The sequence below is a fragment of the Trachypithecus francoisi genome, unplaced genomic scaffold (genome assembly GCF_009764315.1).
Source record: "Trachypithecus francoisi isolate TF-2019V2 unplaced genomic scaffold, Tfra_2.0 Lachesis_group15, whole genome shotgun sequence".
Taxonomy (NCBI): domain Eukaryota; kingdom Metazoa; phylum Chordata; class Mammalia; order Primates; family Cercopithecidae; genus Trachypithecus; species Trachypithecus francoisi.
In genome coordinates, this window is record NW_022681460.1 from 78,932,021 (window position 1) to 78,945,630 (window position 13,610).

A 13,610-nucleotide genomic window follows, 5' to 3' on the forward strand; every position below is an offset into this window, starting at 1 on the left:
TTTTGGTGGGTGGTTTGGAGGGCCTATGACTGAAAGTAAAAGGACTAGTTACGGAGCTTTTGGGGTGGACCAGGTGAAGAGTAATCTGGTGCATGGGCAATGGTGTACTAGACAGATTCAAGAGGTTCCAAATGAATACTCTCTACCCTTCTTCTCTTTTTTTGGTTAATTAAAATTTTTTCATTAAAATTTTTTCTGCACATTTCATTTCATTTTCATTTATATTAAATAATTAATAATCGTCTAACTTTTACTGATGGCTTGGAATATATGCATGCTATATTATTATAACATCTGTTAACAAATTCTCTGACAATCAGGTATTTTCTTTCATATACTTTTAGATTGGAAGAGACATTCATGTGTTAGTTCAGACGTGAAATATCAAGCTGTTCTTTTCTTAAAAATACAAAATCCTACATAGATAACAAAAGAAGCTTAAAGTTGGTTTAAGCAATATGTTTCTAAACTCGGTGGTTAAATAATTACAGTACAGTTTTCACAGACCCACAAATGATTTTGCTGCCTCTGAGGACATGTGTAGCTTGTGCTGGGTCAATGGGGTCGAGCCTCTTGTGGAGTCAGAGGCCTGTGTGTCAACAATTTCCTCTCTACTCTTTGAAACTACTCCTGTTTTGTTTTGTTTTTTTCACTGCCAAAAAAAAAAAAAAAAAAAAAAGACTGTTCCTTTTTAATACCTGTGTTAACTGTTCTCAAAGTATCTACTTTAAGAGTCACAAACTTGTTGATGTCTTTAAACCCTCAAGAATGGATACAACTACCAGCAAACTTTTCAGTTTTCTAAACTTAAATTTAAGTCACTTAAAAGTTTATGTTTTCTAAAGATGATCATGAAAAGTGCTGAGTACTAGCTACTTCCTATTTTCTGACTCATTATTCTACTGGAAAATCTATAAAATTGGAATTCACAGAGAAGCATATTCAGTAAGCTAATTCAGTATTCAACCAATATGTCAATTCATCTCACCTTCATGAAACTGTTGGTGTGAAAGGGCATAGAACAGCCAGGGTCTGAAGGATTTCACCGGTAAGTCTTTGGATGAAGTCCAGGTCCCTAAAATCAGAGCAGAAGTTCACTGAATCATAGGACTGGGAAGATAATAGAACATTCATAAGATAAGTGTGTTTTAAAGGCAGAGGGTGAGTGGATGGGGCAGTGCAAGAGAGATTTATTCTACTTCTTTCCTTAGTCATTTCATATTAGGAATCCAAGCTTTTTTGTTTTTTGAGATAGGGTCTTGTTCTTGTTGCCCAGGCTGAAGTACAGGGGCTTGATCATGACTCACTGCAACTTCCACCTCCTGGGTTCAAGCTTTTTGCCTGCCTCAGCCTCCCTAGTAGCTGAGATTACAGGCACCTGCCACCATGCCCAGCTAATTTTTGTATTTTTAGTATAGGTGGGGTTTCACCACGTTGGGCAGGTTGGTCTCGAACTCCTGACCTCAAATGATTGGCCCGCCTTGGCCTTGGTGCTGGGGTTACAGGAATGAGCCATTGTGCCCAGCCATCATGTTTCTTAATATTAGGAAATTCCTGCTTGTTTGCTGTGCTTCTTCAGGCTGTAAATCATATCTCCTCTTGTTTTGATTACTGTGTAGTCTGACAACAGCTGGATGTCCTTCTTACTATAATAAAGTATTCCAATAATAATTGAAACTCTACATGCCAAATCTTACTCCAACAAACTCTAAGCATTTCCCAGATTCCTGACTTCTAACTCAAGGTTTTGGATAGTAACTGGAGGTAATACCTTGGAAATAGATTTTCTTCTGGGAGTTAAATAATAAACCAGTTCAGATATGTACAGAGTCACCAGAAGAGACAAACTATGGCTTAAAATTGAAAGTGTTGACCAGGATTAGAGGAAAGTGGACCAATCAGAAGGTGGGGATGGTGACACAGAGAACAGGCAGGGTTTCAAAGGCAGAGACATTGGTGGGACTCATCAAGCCATGTATGTGGAGACAGTATCCTGAAGGACTGTGGCTGAGTAAGGAGAGAAGACTCACTCTATTGGGACTTGGAGATGGATATAGCCCAATGTGCAGAAGGATATGTCAATCGCGCAGACAGTCACTAGCTCCCCTCAGTCTGACTCCAGGCTTATCAGGCACCCTGATAATAAGCATTGCTATGGAATGTGCCTCTAAGGAGGGATGTCACTGACTGGAGAATACAGTGTTTGTACCTTTTTGGTAATCAGTGGATCTTATGAAAATAATCAGTACCGGTAGCAGCATATCTCTGATCTTGGCTAATATGATATTGTCTCCGGGACACTAAGTTTTTATGGCACTTCTATACTAAAATGGATTCACAATGGTAATAAATGCCACCTAGTGCATGTGCACATGACAAGCTGGTCACCTGCAGAAGAAGGTGCCTGCCCTCTTGTAATGCCCCAGGTACACACTGTAATTTTATTCGCTTTCCCTCAATTGCTCTTTGAAAACAGTACTCTTTTGGCTACTAGCAATTCTAAACTCTGGCTGCATATTAGATTCACTGGAATTTTAAAAAAGGAAATACCCAAGACAGCCATCACAGGCCAATTAAAGCTGGGAATCTCTGTGCATTGGCATCACTTAAAAGCCCTCCTGGGTGATCCCCAGGATTGAGAAGCCTTAGCTGGGTTATCGATAAAAAGAGCATTATCTGGTGGGGTGAGGGGGAAAATTCCCTGATATATGTTTGAAAGCGTTTAATGAGCATTTTACAGATGAGGAAACTGCGACTCAGAGACATGAGGCAACTTGCTCAAGGCTGAATAACTTGTGGGTAACGGAGCTGGCATTTGAACCTAAATATTTCTTTTACAAAATGTCATGTTCTTTCCATGATATCTGGGAGAATGCAGGGCAGAAAGCACAAACTCTACCAGGTTCTGATGAAGGGAGAGAAGAGAGGATGGCAAAAAGGGGATAGGGAGTATACAATGGAGTTTTCCAGAGGCTCCATGACATGTCGTGATGTCAGCATTCTGGAAGCTAAGAGTGTTTGCTTGTGAATTCTGGCTGTGACATTTTTCTCAGGTTTAATTTCTAAAATGGTAAATATAAACAAATAAAAACACATATAAACAAAAGCTCTCTAGAGTCTTGAATAATTTTTAAGACTATAAAGGAGTCCTAAGACCAGAAAGGTGTCCCATTCTAGAGAGACTAGGAAGCCATAATATGTATATGTGTGTGTGTGAAGGCAAGAATGAATACTTAACTTGGTTTATTCTAAAAAGCATTGCATATCATGTTGGGAATTGGACTCCAAATCCTTTTTTTGTTTGTTGTTTTGAGGCGGAGTCTCTGTCACCCAGAGTGCAGTGGTGCCATTTTGGCTCACTGCAGCCTCTGCCTCTCAGGTTGAAATGATTCTCCTGCCGCAGCCTCCTGAGTAGCTGGAATTACAGGCGCCCACCACCAAACCTGGCTAAATTGTATTTTTAGTAGAGACAGGGTTTCTTCATGGTGGCCAGGCTGGTTTTTAACTCTTGGCCTCAAGTGATCTGCCCACCTCTGCCTCCCAAAGTGCTGGGATTATAGGCATGAACCACCACATCCAGTTCCAAATCCCTTTGATCTCATACCATCTTTAAAAACATTTTTTGAGCATACTTTTACAAAATATGAGTTATTGCAAATCAATTATAATGTACTATTATTTAAAACATTAAAAATCACCAAATAGAGGAATTTTAAAACAATGAGATACAGATGAAGTAGGTAATATTTTAAAATAATTATGTTTATTAATGGTAAAAGTATATTTTAACCTCAATAAGAAATAGTAAAAGATTAGTTAATACGGTTTTATCGAAAAAAAAAGTCTATCACTTTGTGAGAAAGCCATTCCAAAATTATTCTAAGTTCATTTTGTTGTAATCCTTGATGATAATGACTGTCAGGGCTGAAAAAGACACCTCAAGAAAGTAGAAAAAATAGAAAAAAGATAGAAGATATGTAGAAAAAAATCACTGGGTGTGCCTGCTATTTCATGGTGAATCACATTTCATTGTCAGTTATCAAGTATGAAGAAGTTTTTGTTGAAACTCAGCTAGTAAATTCCTATCTTCTTTGATGTCAGTTAGTTGGGAAGTTATAAAGATAAGTTGAAATTCTCAACATATGGGTTCAAAATCTCTTGATACCCTTCATTTGGGTAATTTTTAAGCTGACTAGAAAATTTGGTTTGCAAGTTTAAGTGTGCAGATAATAGAGTTTGTAGGTGGCACATCTGCATCATTTCTGAATGAATGAATGAATGAATGAATGAAGGTGCCTTTGGGACCCTTCTCTGAGCTAAATAAAGCATACAGTGACAGTGACCCATAGACACTGTCAACTTATATACCAAATATTAGCAACATGTGGTTTATATCATAATTTTTAAGATGAAAAAATAAACTCAGAGGTGTTCTATTTTGTTCCTGCACCTCCTGGCGGCATGCACCCTGCTTTGGGCTTTGGGAGCAATACAAAGCCCCCAAGAAGTCTTAATTAGAAGAGAAGCATGTCCAGGCCCATGATTTACAGGCGTAGGTCACTAATAAAGATACAGCAAAAAGTGGGTTGGAAAAAGGGATGAAGGAGTTTCCAGCCCAAGCTAGAGCAGCAGAACAGGAGGGAGAGGGGTGGATTTGAGAGAGACATTTTGGAGATACACTTAAAAGTTTGGATGTGAGGCCAGGCATGGTGGCTAATGCCTGTAATCCCAGCACTTTGGGAGGCTGAGGAGGGTGGATCACTTGAGGTCAGGAGTTCAGACTAGCCTGACCAACATGGTGAAACCACTTCTCTATTAAAAATACAAAATTAGCTGTATGTAATCCCATGTAGCTGGGATTACAGACGTGGTGGCACATGCCTGTAATCCCAGCTACATGGGAGGCAGAGGCAGGAGAATCACTTGAACCTGGGAGGCAGAGGTTGTAGTCAGCCGAGATCGCACCATTGCACCCCAACCTGGGAAAATGATAATGCCCCTTCCTCCCTGAGCATGGGAAGAAGAGGGTGGGGCATGAAATGTAATGAGTTCAGTTTCGGATGATATGAGGTCCCCTTCCCTCCCTCCATGTGGTATATGGGAGGCTTCCTGCAGCATTGGGAGTGACTATCTGGGCAAGCTGAAGCAAAGCCAGTTCCTTCCAAGCTTTATTTTTCAGGGTTCTAATCCCTAGGCTCTTTGTCTTTTTGGAAAGTTATTTATTTCTTTGAGACTCTGAAGAAAGCCATGGGTTCCAGTTCAGAAGAAAGTGAATGTACATACCACAGCATAAATTTGTACTTGTGCTTTATAGGACACTCAGCCCCAGAGATCTGTCCATGTCCAGATGGGAGCCCTGCTCTAACTGGCTCCTTCAATGACCTCAAAACCTGCTCTGTTTCCCTATGTGCCAATCTTCTGAGTCAGAGATAATTTGCTAATTATAAGTCACTTCCTATTTTAGAAATCCTCATGACTTATGGTCAAATGCTAATGTTCATCACGCTGATTGATGAATTGTAATTTCTAATGCTGGGTGTGGGATGGCAGATAAAATGGAGACAAGAGGAGGTTCACTCTGAGACTTTGATTCCTCTGGGCCAGCATTCATACGGCTCATCCAGGAAGGAATGCAGTAGGAAACACACAGCACCATCTGCGAATGATTCTTGCCTCACGGAACCAGAATCTAGTAAGAAGTACAAAAGAACTAGTTAAATGTCACCACAAGAAAGCAACCAGCCAATCCAGAATGTGGAATACTGTATGAAACAGATGACCCCATTGCTCTAACAAATGAATGGCATGAAAAATTAAAAGAGAACATTCCAGAAAAAAAAAGAGCCTTGGCTGGGTATGTGGCTCATGCCTGTAATCCCAGCACTTTGGGAGGCTGAGGCAGGCAGATTACCTGAGGTCAGAAGTTCGAGACCAGCCTGGCCAACATGGTGAAACCCCATCTCTGCTAAAAATACAAAAATTAGCCAGGCATGCTGGTACATGCCTGTAGTCCCAGCTACTTGGGAGGTTGAGGCATGAGAATTGCTTGAATCCAGGTAGCGGAGACCTCAGAGAGCCAAGATCATGCTACTACACTCCAGTCTGGGTGATGGAGCAAGACTCTGTCTCAGTGGCTGGCAAGAAGCCAAATAGGAACAGCTCTGGTCTGCAGCTCCCAGCGAGATCAGCACAGAAGGTGGGTGATTTCTGCATTTCCAACTGAGGTAACCAACTCATCTCACTGGGACTGGTTAGACAGTGGGTACAGCCCCACAGAGGGTGGGCCGAAGCAGGGTGGGGTGTCACCTCACCCAGGAAGTGCAAGGGGTTGGGGAACTTCCTAGCCAAAGGAAGTCGTGAGGGACTGTGTCATGAGGAAGGGTGGACTCTGGCCCAGATACTACACTTTTCCATGGTCTTCGCAACCCACAGACCAGGAGGGCCACCAGGCCCTGGGCACAAAACTGGGGGGCCATTGGCAGACACTGAGCTAGCTGCAGGAGTTTTTTATTTTTATTTTTATTTTTATTTTTTATATACCCCAGTGGTACCGGGAATGTCAGTGAGACAGAACCATTTGCTCTCCTGGAAAGGGGGATGAAGCCAAGGAGTCAAGTGGTCTAGCTCAGTGGATCCCAATACCATGGAGCTCAGCAAGCTAAGATCCACTGGCTTGAAATTTTCATTTCTAGCCCAGCAGTCTGAAGTCAAACTGGGATGCTCGAGCTTGGTAGGGTGAGAGATGTCTGCCATTACTGAGGCTTGAGTAGGCAATTTTTCCCTCACAGTGTAAACAAAGCCACCAGGAAGTTCAAACTGGGTGGAATCCACTACAGCTCAGCAAAGCCACTATAGCCAGACTGCCTCTCTAGATTCCTCCTCTCTGGGCAAGGCATCTCTGAAAGAAAGGCAGCAGCCCCAGTCAGGGACATATAGATAAAACTCCCATTTCCCTGGGACAGAACACCTGGGGGAAGGGGCGGCTATGGGCACAGCTTCAGCAGACTTAAACGTTCCTGCCTGCAGGCTCTGAAGACAGCAGCAGATCTCACAGCACAGCATTCGAGCTCTGCTAAGGGACAGACTGCCTCCTCAAGTGGGTCCCTGATCCCCATTCCTCCTGACTGGGAGACACCTCCCAGCAGGGGTTGACAGACACCCAATACGGGAGAACTTTGGCTGGCATCTGGCAGGTGCCTCTCTGGGGTGAAGCTTCCAGAGGAAGGAACAGGCAGCAATCTTTGCTGTTCCACAGCCTTTGCTGGTGATACCCAGGCAAACAGAGTTGGGAGTGGACCTCCAGCAAACTCTAGCAGACCTGCAGCAGAGGGTCCTGACTGTTAGAAGGAAAACTAGCAAACTGAAGGAACAGCATCAACATCAACCAAAAGGACATCCACCCAAAAACCCCATCCAAAGGTCATCAACAACAAAGGGGAAAGATAGATATATCCACGAAGATGAGGAAAAATCAGCACAAAAAGTTTGAAAATTCCAAAAACCAGAACACCTCTTCTCCTCCAAAGGATCACAAGTCATTGTCAGCAAGAGAACAAAACTGGATGGAGAATGAGTTTGACGAATTGACATAAGTAGGCTTCAGAAGGTGGGTAATAAACTGCTCCGAGCTAAAGGACCATGTTCTAACCCAAAGCAAGGAAGCTAAGATGCTTGAAACAAGGTTAGAGAAATTGCTAACTAGAATAACCAGTTTAGAAAGGAACCTAAATGATCAGATGGAGCTGAAAAACACAGCATGAGAACTTTGTGAAGCATACACAAGTATCAATAGCTGAATCAATCAAACAAAAGAAAGGATATCAGAGATTGAAGATTAACTTAAGGAAATAAAGCATGAAGATAAGATTAGAGAAAAAAGAATGAAATGGAGTGAACAAAGCCTCCAAGAAATATGGGACTATGTGAATAGACCAAACCAACGTTTGAATGGTGTACCTGAAAGTGATGGGGAGAATGGAACCAAATTGGAAAACATTCTTCAGGATGTTATCCAGGAGAATTTCCCCAAGCTAGCAAGACAGGCCAACACTGAAATTTAGGAAATTCAGAGAACACCACAAAGATACTCCTCGAGAAGAGCCACTACAAGACACGTAATCTTCAGATTCACCAAGGTTGAAATGAAGGAAAAAATATTAAGGGCATCCAGAGAGAAAGGTCAGGTTACCTACAAAAAGAAGCCCATCAGACTAACAGCAGATCTCTTGGCAGAAACTCTACAAGCCAGAAGAGAGTGGGGGCCAATATTCAACATTCTTAAAGAAAAGTATTTTCAACCCAGAATTTCATATGCAGCCAAACTAAGCTTCATAAGCAAAGGAGAAATAAAATCCTTTACAGACAAGCAAATGCTGAGAGATTTTGTCACCACCAGGCCTGCCTTACAAGAGCTCCTGAAGGAAGTACTAAATATGGAAAGCAAAAACCAGGACTAGCCAATGCAAAAACATACCAAATTGTAAAGTCCATCAACACTATGAAGAAACTGCATCAACTAACAGGCAAAATAACCAGCTAGGATCATAACGACAGGATCAAATTCATACATAACAATATTAACGTTAAATGTAAATGGGCTAAATGCTCCAATTAAAAGACACAGACTGCCAAATTGGATAAAGGGTCAAGACCCATTGGTGTGCTGGATTCAGGAGACCCATCTCACATGCAAAGGCACACATAGGCTCAAAATAAAGGGACGGAGGAAGATTTACCAAGCAAATGGAAAGCAAAACAAAACAAAACTAAACTAAAACAAAGAAGGGCATTACACAATGGTAAGGGGATTAATGAAACAAGAGCTTGCTACCCTAAATATATACGTACCCAATACAGGAGCACCCAGATTCATAAAGCAAGTTCTTAGAGACCTACAAAGAGACTTAGACTCCTCCACAATAATAGTGGGAGACTTTAACACCCCACTGTCAATATTAGACAGATCAATGAGACAGAAAATTAACAAAGATATTCAAAACTTGAACTCAGCTCTGCATCAAGCAGACCTAACAGACATCTACAGAACTCTCCACCCCAAATCAACAGAATATACATTCTTCTCAGCACCACATTGCCCTTATTCTAAAATTGACCACATAATTTGAGGTAAAACTCTCCTCAGCAAATGCAAAAGAACAGAAATCACAGCAAACAGTCTCTCAGACAACAGTGCAATCAAATTAGAACTTAGGATTAAGAAACTCACTCAATACCACACAACTATATGGAAATTGAACAACCTGCTACTAAGTGACTACTTGGTAAATACTTGGTAAATAACAAAATTAAGGTAGAAATAAATAAGTTCTTTGAAACCAGTGAGAACAAAGACACAATGTACCAGAATCTCTAGGACACACCTAAAGCAGTGTTTAGAGGGAAATTTACAGCACTAAATGCTCATAGGAGAAAGCAGGAAAGACCTAAAATTGACACCCTAACATCACAATTAAAAGAGCTAGAGAAGCAAGAGCAAACAAATTCAAAAGCTAGCAGAAGACAAGAAATAACTAGGATTAGAAGAGAACTGAAGGAAATAGAGACACGAAAAACCCTTCAAAAAAATCGACAAATCCAGGAGTGAATTTTTGAAAAGATTGACAAAATAGATAGACTGCTAGCCAGACTAATAAAGAAGAAAAGAGAGAAGGATCAAATAGACACAATAAAACATGATAAAGGGGATATCACCACAGATCCCACAGAAATACAAACTACCATCAGAGAATACTATAAACACCTCTACCCAAATAAACTTGGAAATCTAGAATAAATGGATAAATTCTTGGACACATACACCCACCCAAGACTAAACCAGGAAGAATTGGAATCCCTGAACAGACCAATAACAAGTTCTGAAATTGAGGCAGTAATTAATAGCCTACCAACCAAAAAAAGCCTAGGACCAGGCAGATTCACTGCCAAATTCTACCAAAGGTACAACGAGGAGCAGGTACAATTCCTTCTGAAACTATTCCAAACAATAGAAAAACAGGGACTTCTCCCTAACTTATTTTAAGGCCAGCATCATCCTTATACCAAAACCTGGCAGAGACACAACGAAAAAAGAAAATTTCAGGCCAATATCCCTGATGAACATCAATGTGAAAACCCTCCATAAAATCCTGGCAAACTGAATCCAGCAGCACGTCAAAAAGCTTATCCACCAAGATCAAGTTGGCTTCATCTCTGGGATGCAAGACTGGTTCAACATATGCAAATCAATAAATGTAATCCACCACATAAACAGAGCCGAAGACAAAAACAACATGATTATCTCAATAGATGCAGAAAAGTCCTTCAATAAAATTCAAACATCCCTTCATGCTAAAAACTCTCAATAAACTAGGTATTGATGGAACATATCTCAAAATAATAAGAGCTGTTTATAACAAATCCACAGCCAATATCACACTGAATGGGCAAAAGCTGGAAGCATCTCCTTTGAAAACAGGCAGAAGACAAGGATGTCCTCTCTCACCACTCCTATTCACCATAGTATTGGAAGTTCTGGCCAGGGCAAACAAGCGAGAGAAAGAAATAAAACGTATTCAAATGGGAAGAGAAGAAGTCAAATTGTGTCTATTTGCAGATGACATGATTGTATATTTAGAAAACCCCATCTTCTTAGCCCAAAATCTCCTTAAGCTGATAAGCAACTTCAGCAAAGTCTCAGGATACAAAATCAATGTGTAAAAACCACAAGCATTCCTATACACTAATAATAGACAAACAGAGAGCCAAATCATAAGTGAACTCCTATTCACAGCTGCTATAAAGAGAATAAAATACCTAGGAATACAACTTACAAGGGATGTGAAGGACCTCTTCAAGGAGAACTACAAACCACTGCCCAAGGAAATCAGAGAGGACATAAACAAATGGAAAAACATTTCATGCTCATGGATAAGAAGAATCAATATTGTGAAAATGGCCATACTGCCCAAAGTAATTTATAGATTCAGTGCTATCCTCATTAAACTACCATTGACTTTCTTCACAGAATTAGAAAAAACTACTTTAAATTTCACATGGAACCAAAAATGAGCCCATATAGCCAAGATAATCCTACGCAAAAAGAGAAAAGCTGGAGTCATCATGCTACCTGACTTCAAACTGTACTACAAGGCTGCAGTAACCAAAACAGCATGATACTGGTACCAAAACAGATATATGGACCAATGGAACAGAACAGAGGTCTCAGAAATAACACCACACATCTAAAGCTGTCTGATCTTTGACAAACCTGACAAAAACAAGCAATGGGGAAAGGATTCCCTGTTTAATAAATGGTGCTGGTAAAACTGGCATCTATATGCTGAAGCTGAATCCCTTCCTTATACCTTATACAAAAATTAACTCAAGATGGATTAAAGACTTAACTGTAAGACCTAAAACCATAAAAACCCTAGAAGAAAACCTAGGCAATACCATTGAGGACATAGGCATGGGCAAAGACTTTGTGACTAAAACACCAAAAGCAATGGCAACAAAAGCCAAAATTCACAAGTGGGATCTAACTAAATTAAAGAGTTTCTGCACAGAAAAAGAAACTACCATCAGAGTGAACAGGCAACCTACAGAATGGGAGAAAATTTTTGCAATCTACTCATCTGACAACGGGCTAATATCCAGAATCTACAAGGAACTTAAATTTACAAGAAAAAAACAACCCCATCAAAAAGTGGGCAAAGGATATGAACAGACATTTCTCCAAATAAGACATTTACGTGGCCAACAAACATATGAGAAAGAGCTCATCATCACTGGTCACTAGAGAAATGCAAATCAAAACCACAATGAGATACCATCTCATGCCAGTTACAATGGCGATCATTAAAATGTCAGGAAACGCCAGGCATGGTGGTTCACGCCTGTATTCCCAGCACTTTGGGAGGCCCAGGTAGGTGGATCATAAGCTCAAGAGTTCGAGACCAGCCGGCCAATATGGTGAAACCCCATCTCTACTAAAAATATAAAAGTTAGCCAGGCGTGGTGGCGGGTGCCTGTAGTGCCAGCTACTTGGGAGGCTGAAGCAGGAGAATTGCCTGAACCCTGGAAGGTGGAGGTTGCAGTGAGCTGAGATCACACCACTGCATGCCAGCCTGGGTGACAGAGTGAGACTCCGTTTCAAAAAAACCCAAAACAACAAACAAAAAAACCAAGAAACAACACATACTGGAGAGGATGTGGAGAAATAGGAACACTTTTACACTGTCGGTAGGAGGGTAAATTAGTTCAGTCATTGTGGAAGACAGTGTGGTGATTCCTCAAGGATCTAGAACCAGAAATACGACTTGACCCAGTAATCCCATTACTGGGTATATACACAAAGGATTATAAATCATTCTACTGTAAAGACACATGCACACATATGATGTATGTTTATTGCAGCACTATTCACAATAGCAAAGGCTTGGAACTAACCCAAATGCCCATCAATGATAGACGGGATAAAGAAAATGTGGCACATACATACCATGGAATACTATGTAGCCATAAAAAAGGTGAGTTCATGTCCTTTCCAAAGACATGGACGAAGCTGGAAACCATCATTCTCAGCAAACTAACACAGGAACAGAAAACCAAACACTGCATGTTCTCACTTGTAAGTGGGAGTTGAACAATGAGAATACATGGACACAGGGAGGGGAACATCACACACTGGGGCCTATTGGGGCTTGGGAGGTAGGAGAGGGATAGCATTAGGAGAAATACCTAATGTAGATGACAAGTTGATGGGTGCAGCAAACCACCATGGCACGTGTATACTTATGTAACAAACCTACACGTTCTACACATGTATCCCAGAACTTAAAGTATAATAAAAAAAAAAATTTAAAAAAGACTCTGCCTCAAAAATAAATAAATAAATAAATAAATAAATAATAAATAGAAGAGCCATTTTAACTCATTGCAGCCTTAAGCAGTTCTCCCACCTCAGCCTCCTGAGTAACTGGAACTAAGATGCCTGTTCACTCTTACTGCTATCTAATAATCCATTGTATGGATATACATCACAATGTATTTGTCTTTTCTCCTGTTAATGAACATTTGGATCATTTGAAGTTTGGAGCTGTTATGAATATTGCTGAGATTAACATTTTACTACCATTTTTTGGTGAACATATGTATGCATTTCTGTTTTATGGGTGTATAGCTAGGAGTAGAGTGTATACCACTGAGTGTATACCTAGGATTGGAATTTTTGGATCATGAGGTAGGTATATGTCCTAATAAATATTGCCAAACATTAAAAAAAGAAAAAAAAAAGAGCCTTAATAAACGAAAGCAATAAGACTTTGTCTTGTATGGTGGATAAACTGAGAAATTAGAATACGTACTTGGAATTTGGATATTAAAGAAGAAAATAATTTAGCTGGCTCTGATAATGGTAGTTATGTTAAAAGGACATATTCTGATGAATTAGAGATGCACACTGAAATATTTATGGGTATGAAGACCCAATATCTGTGATTTGCTTTCAAGGAGTCCAGGAAAAACAAAAAAGAGGATGTGATAGATGAAACAAATCAGGCAGAATGTTGGTAATTATTGAAACTGGATGATGGCTATAGAGTGGCTCTTTA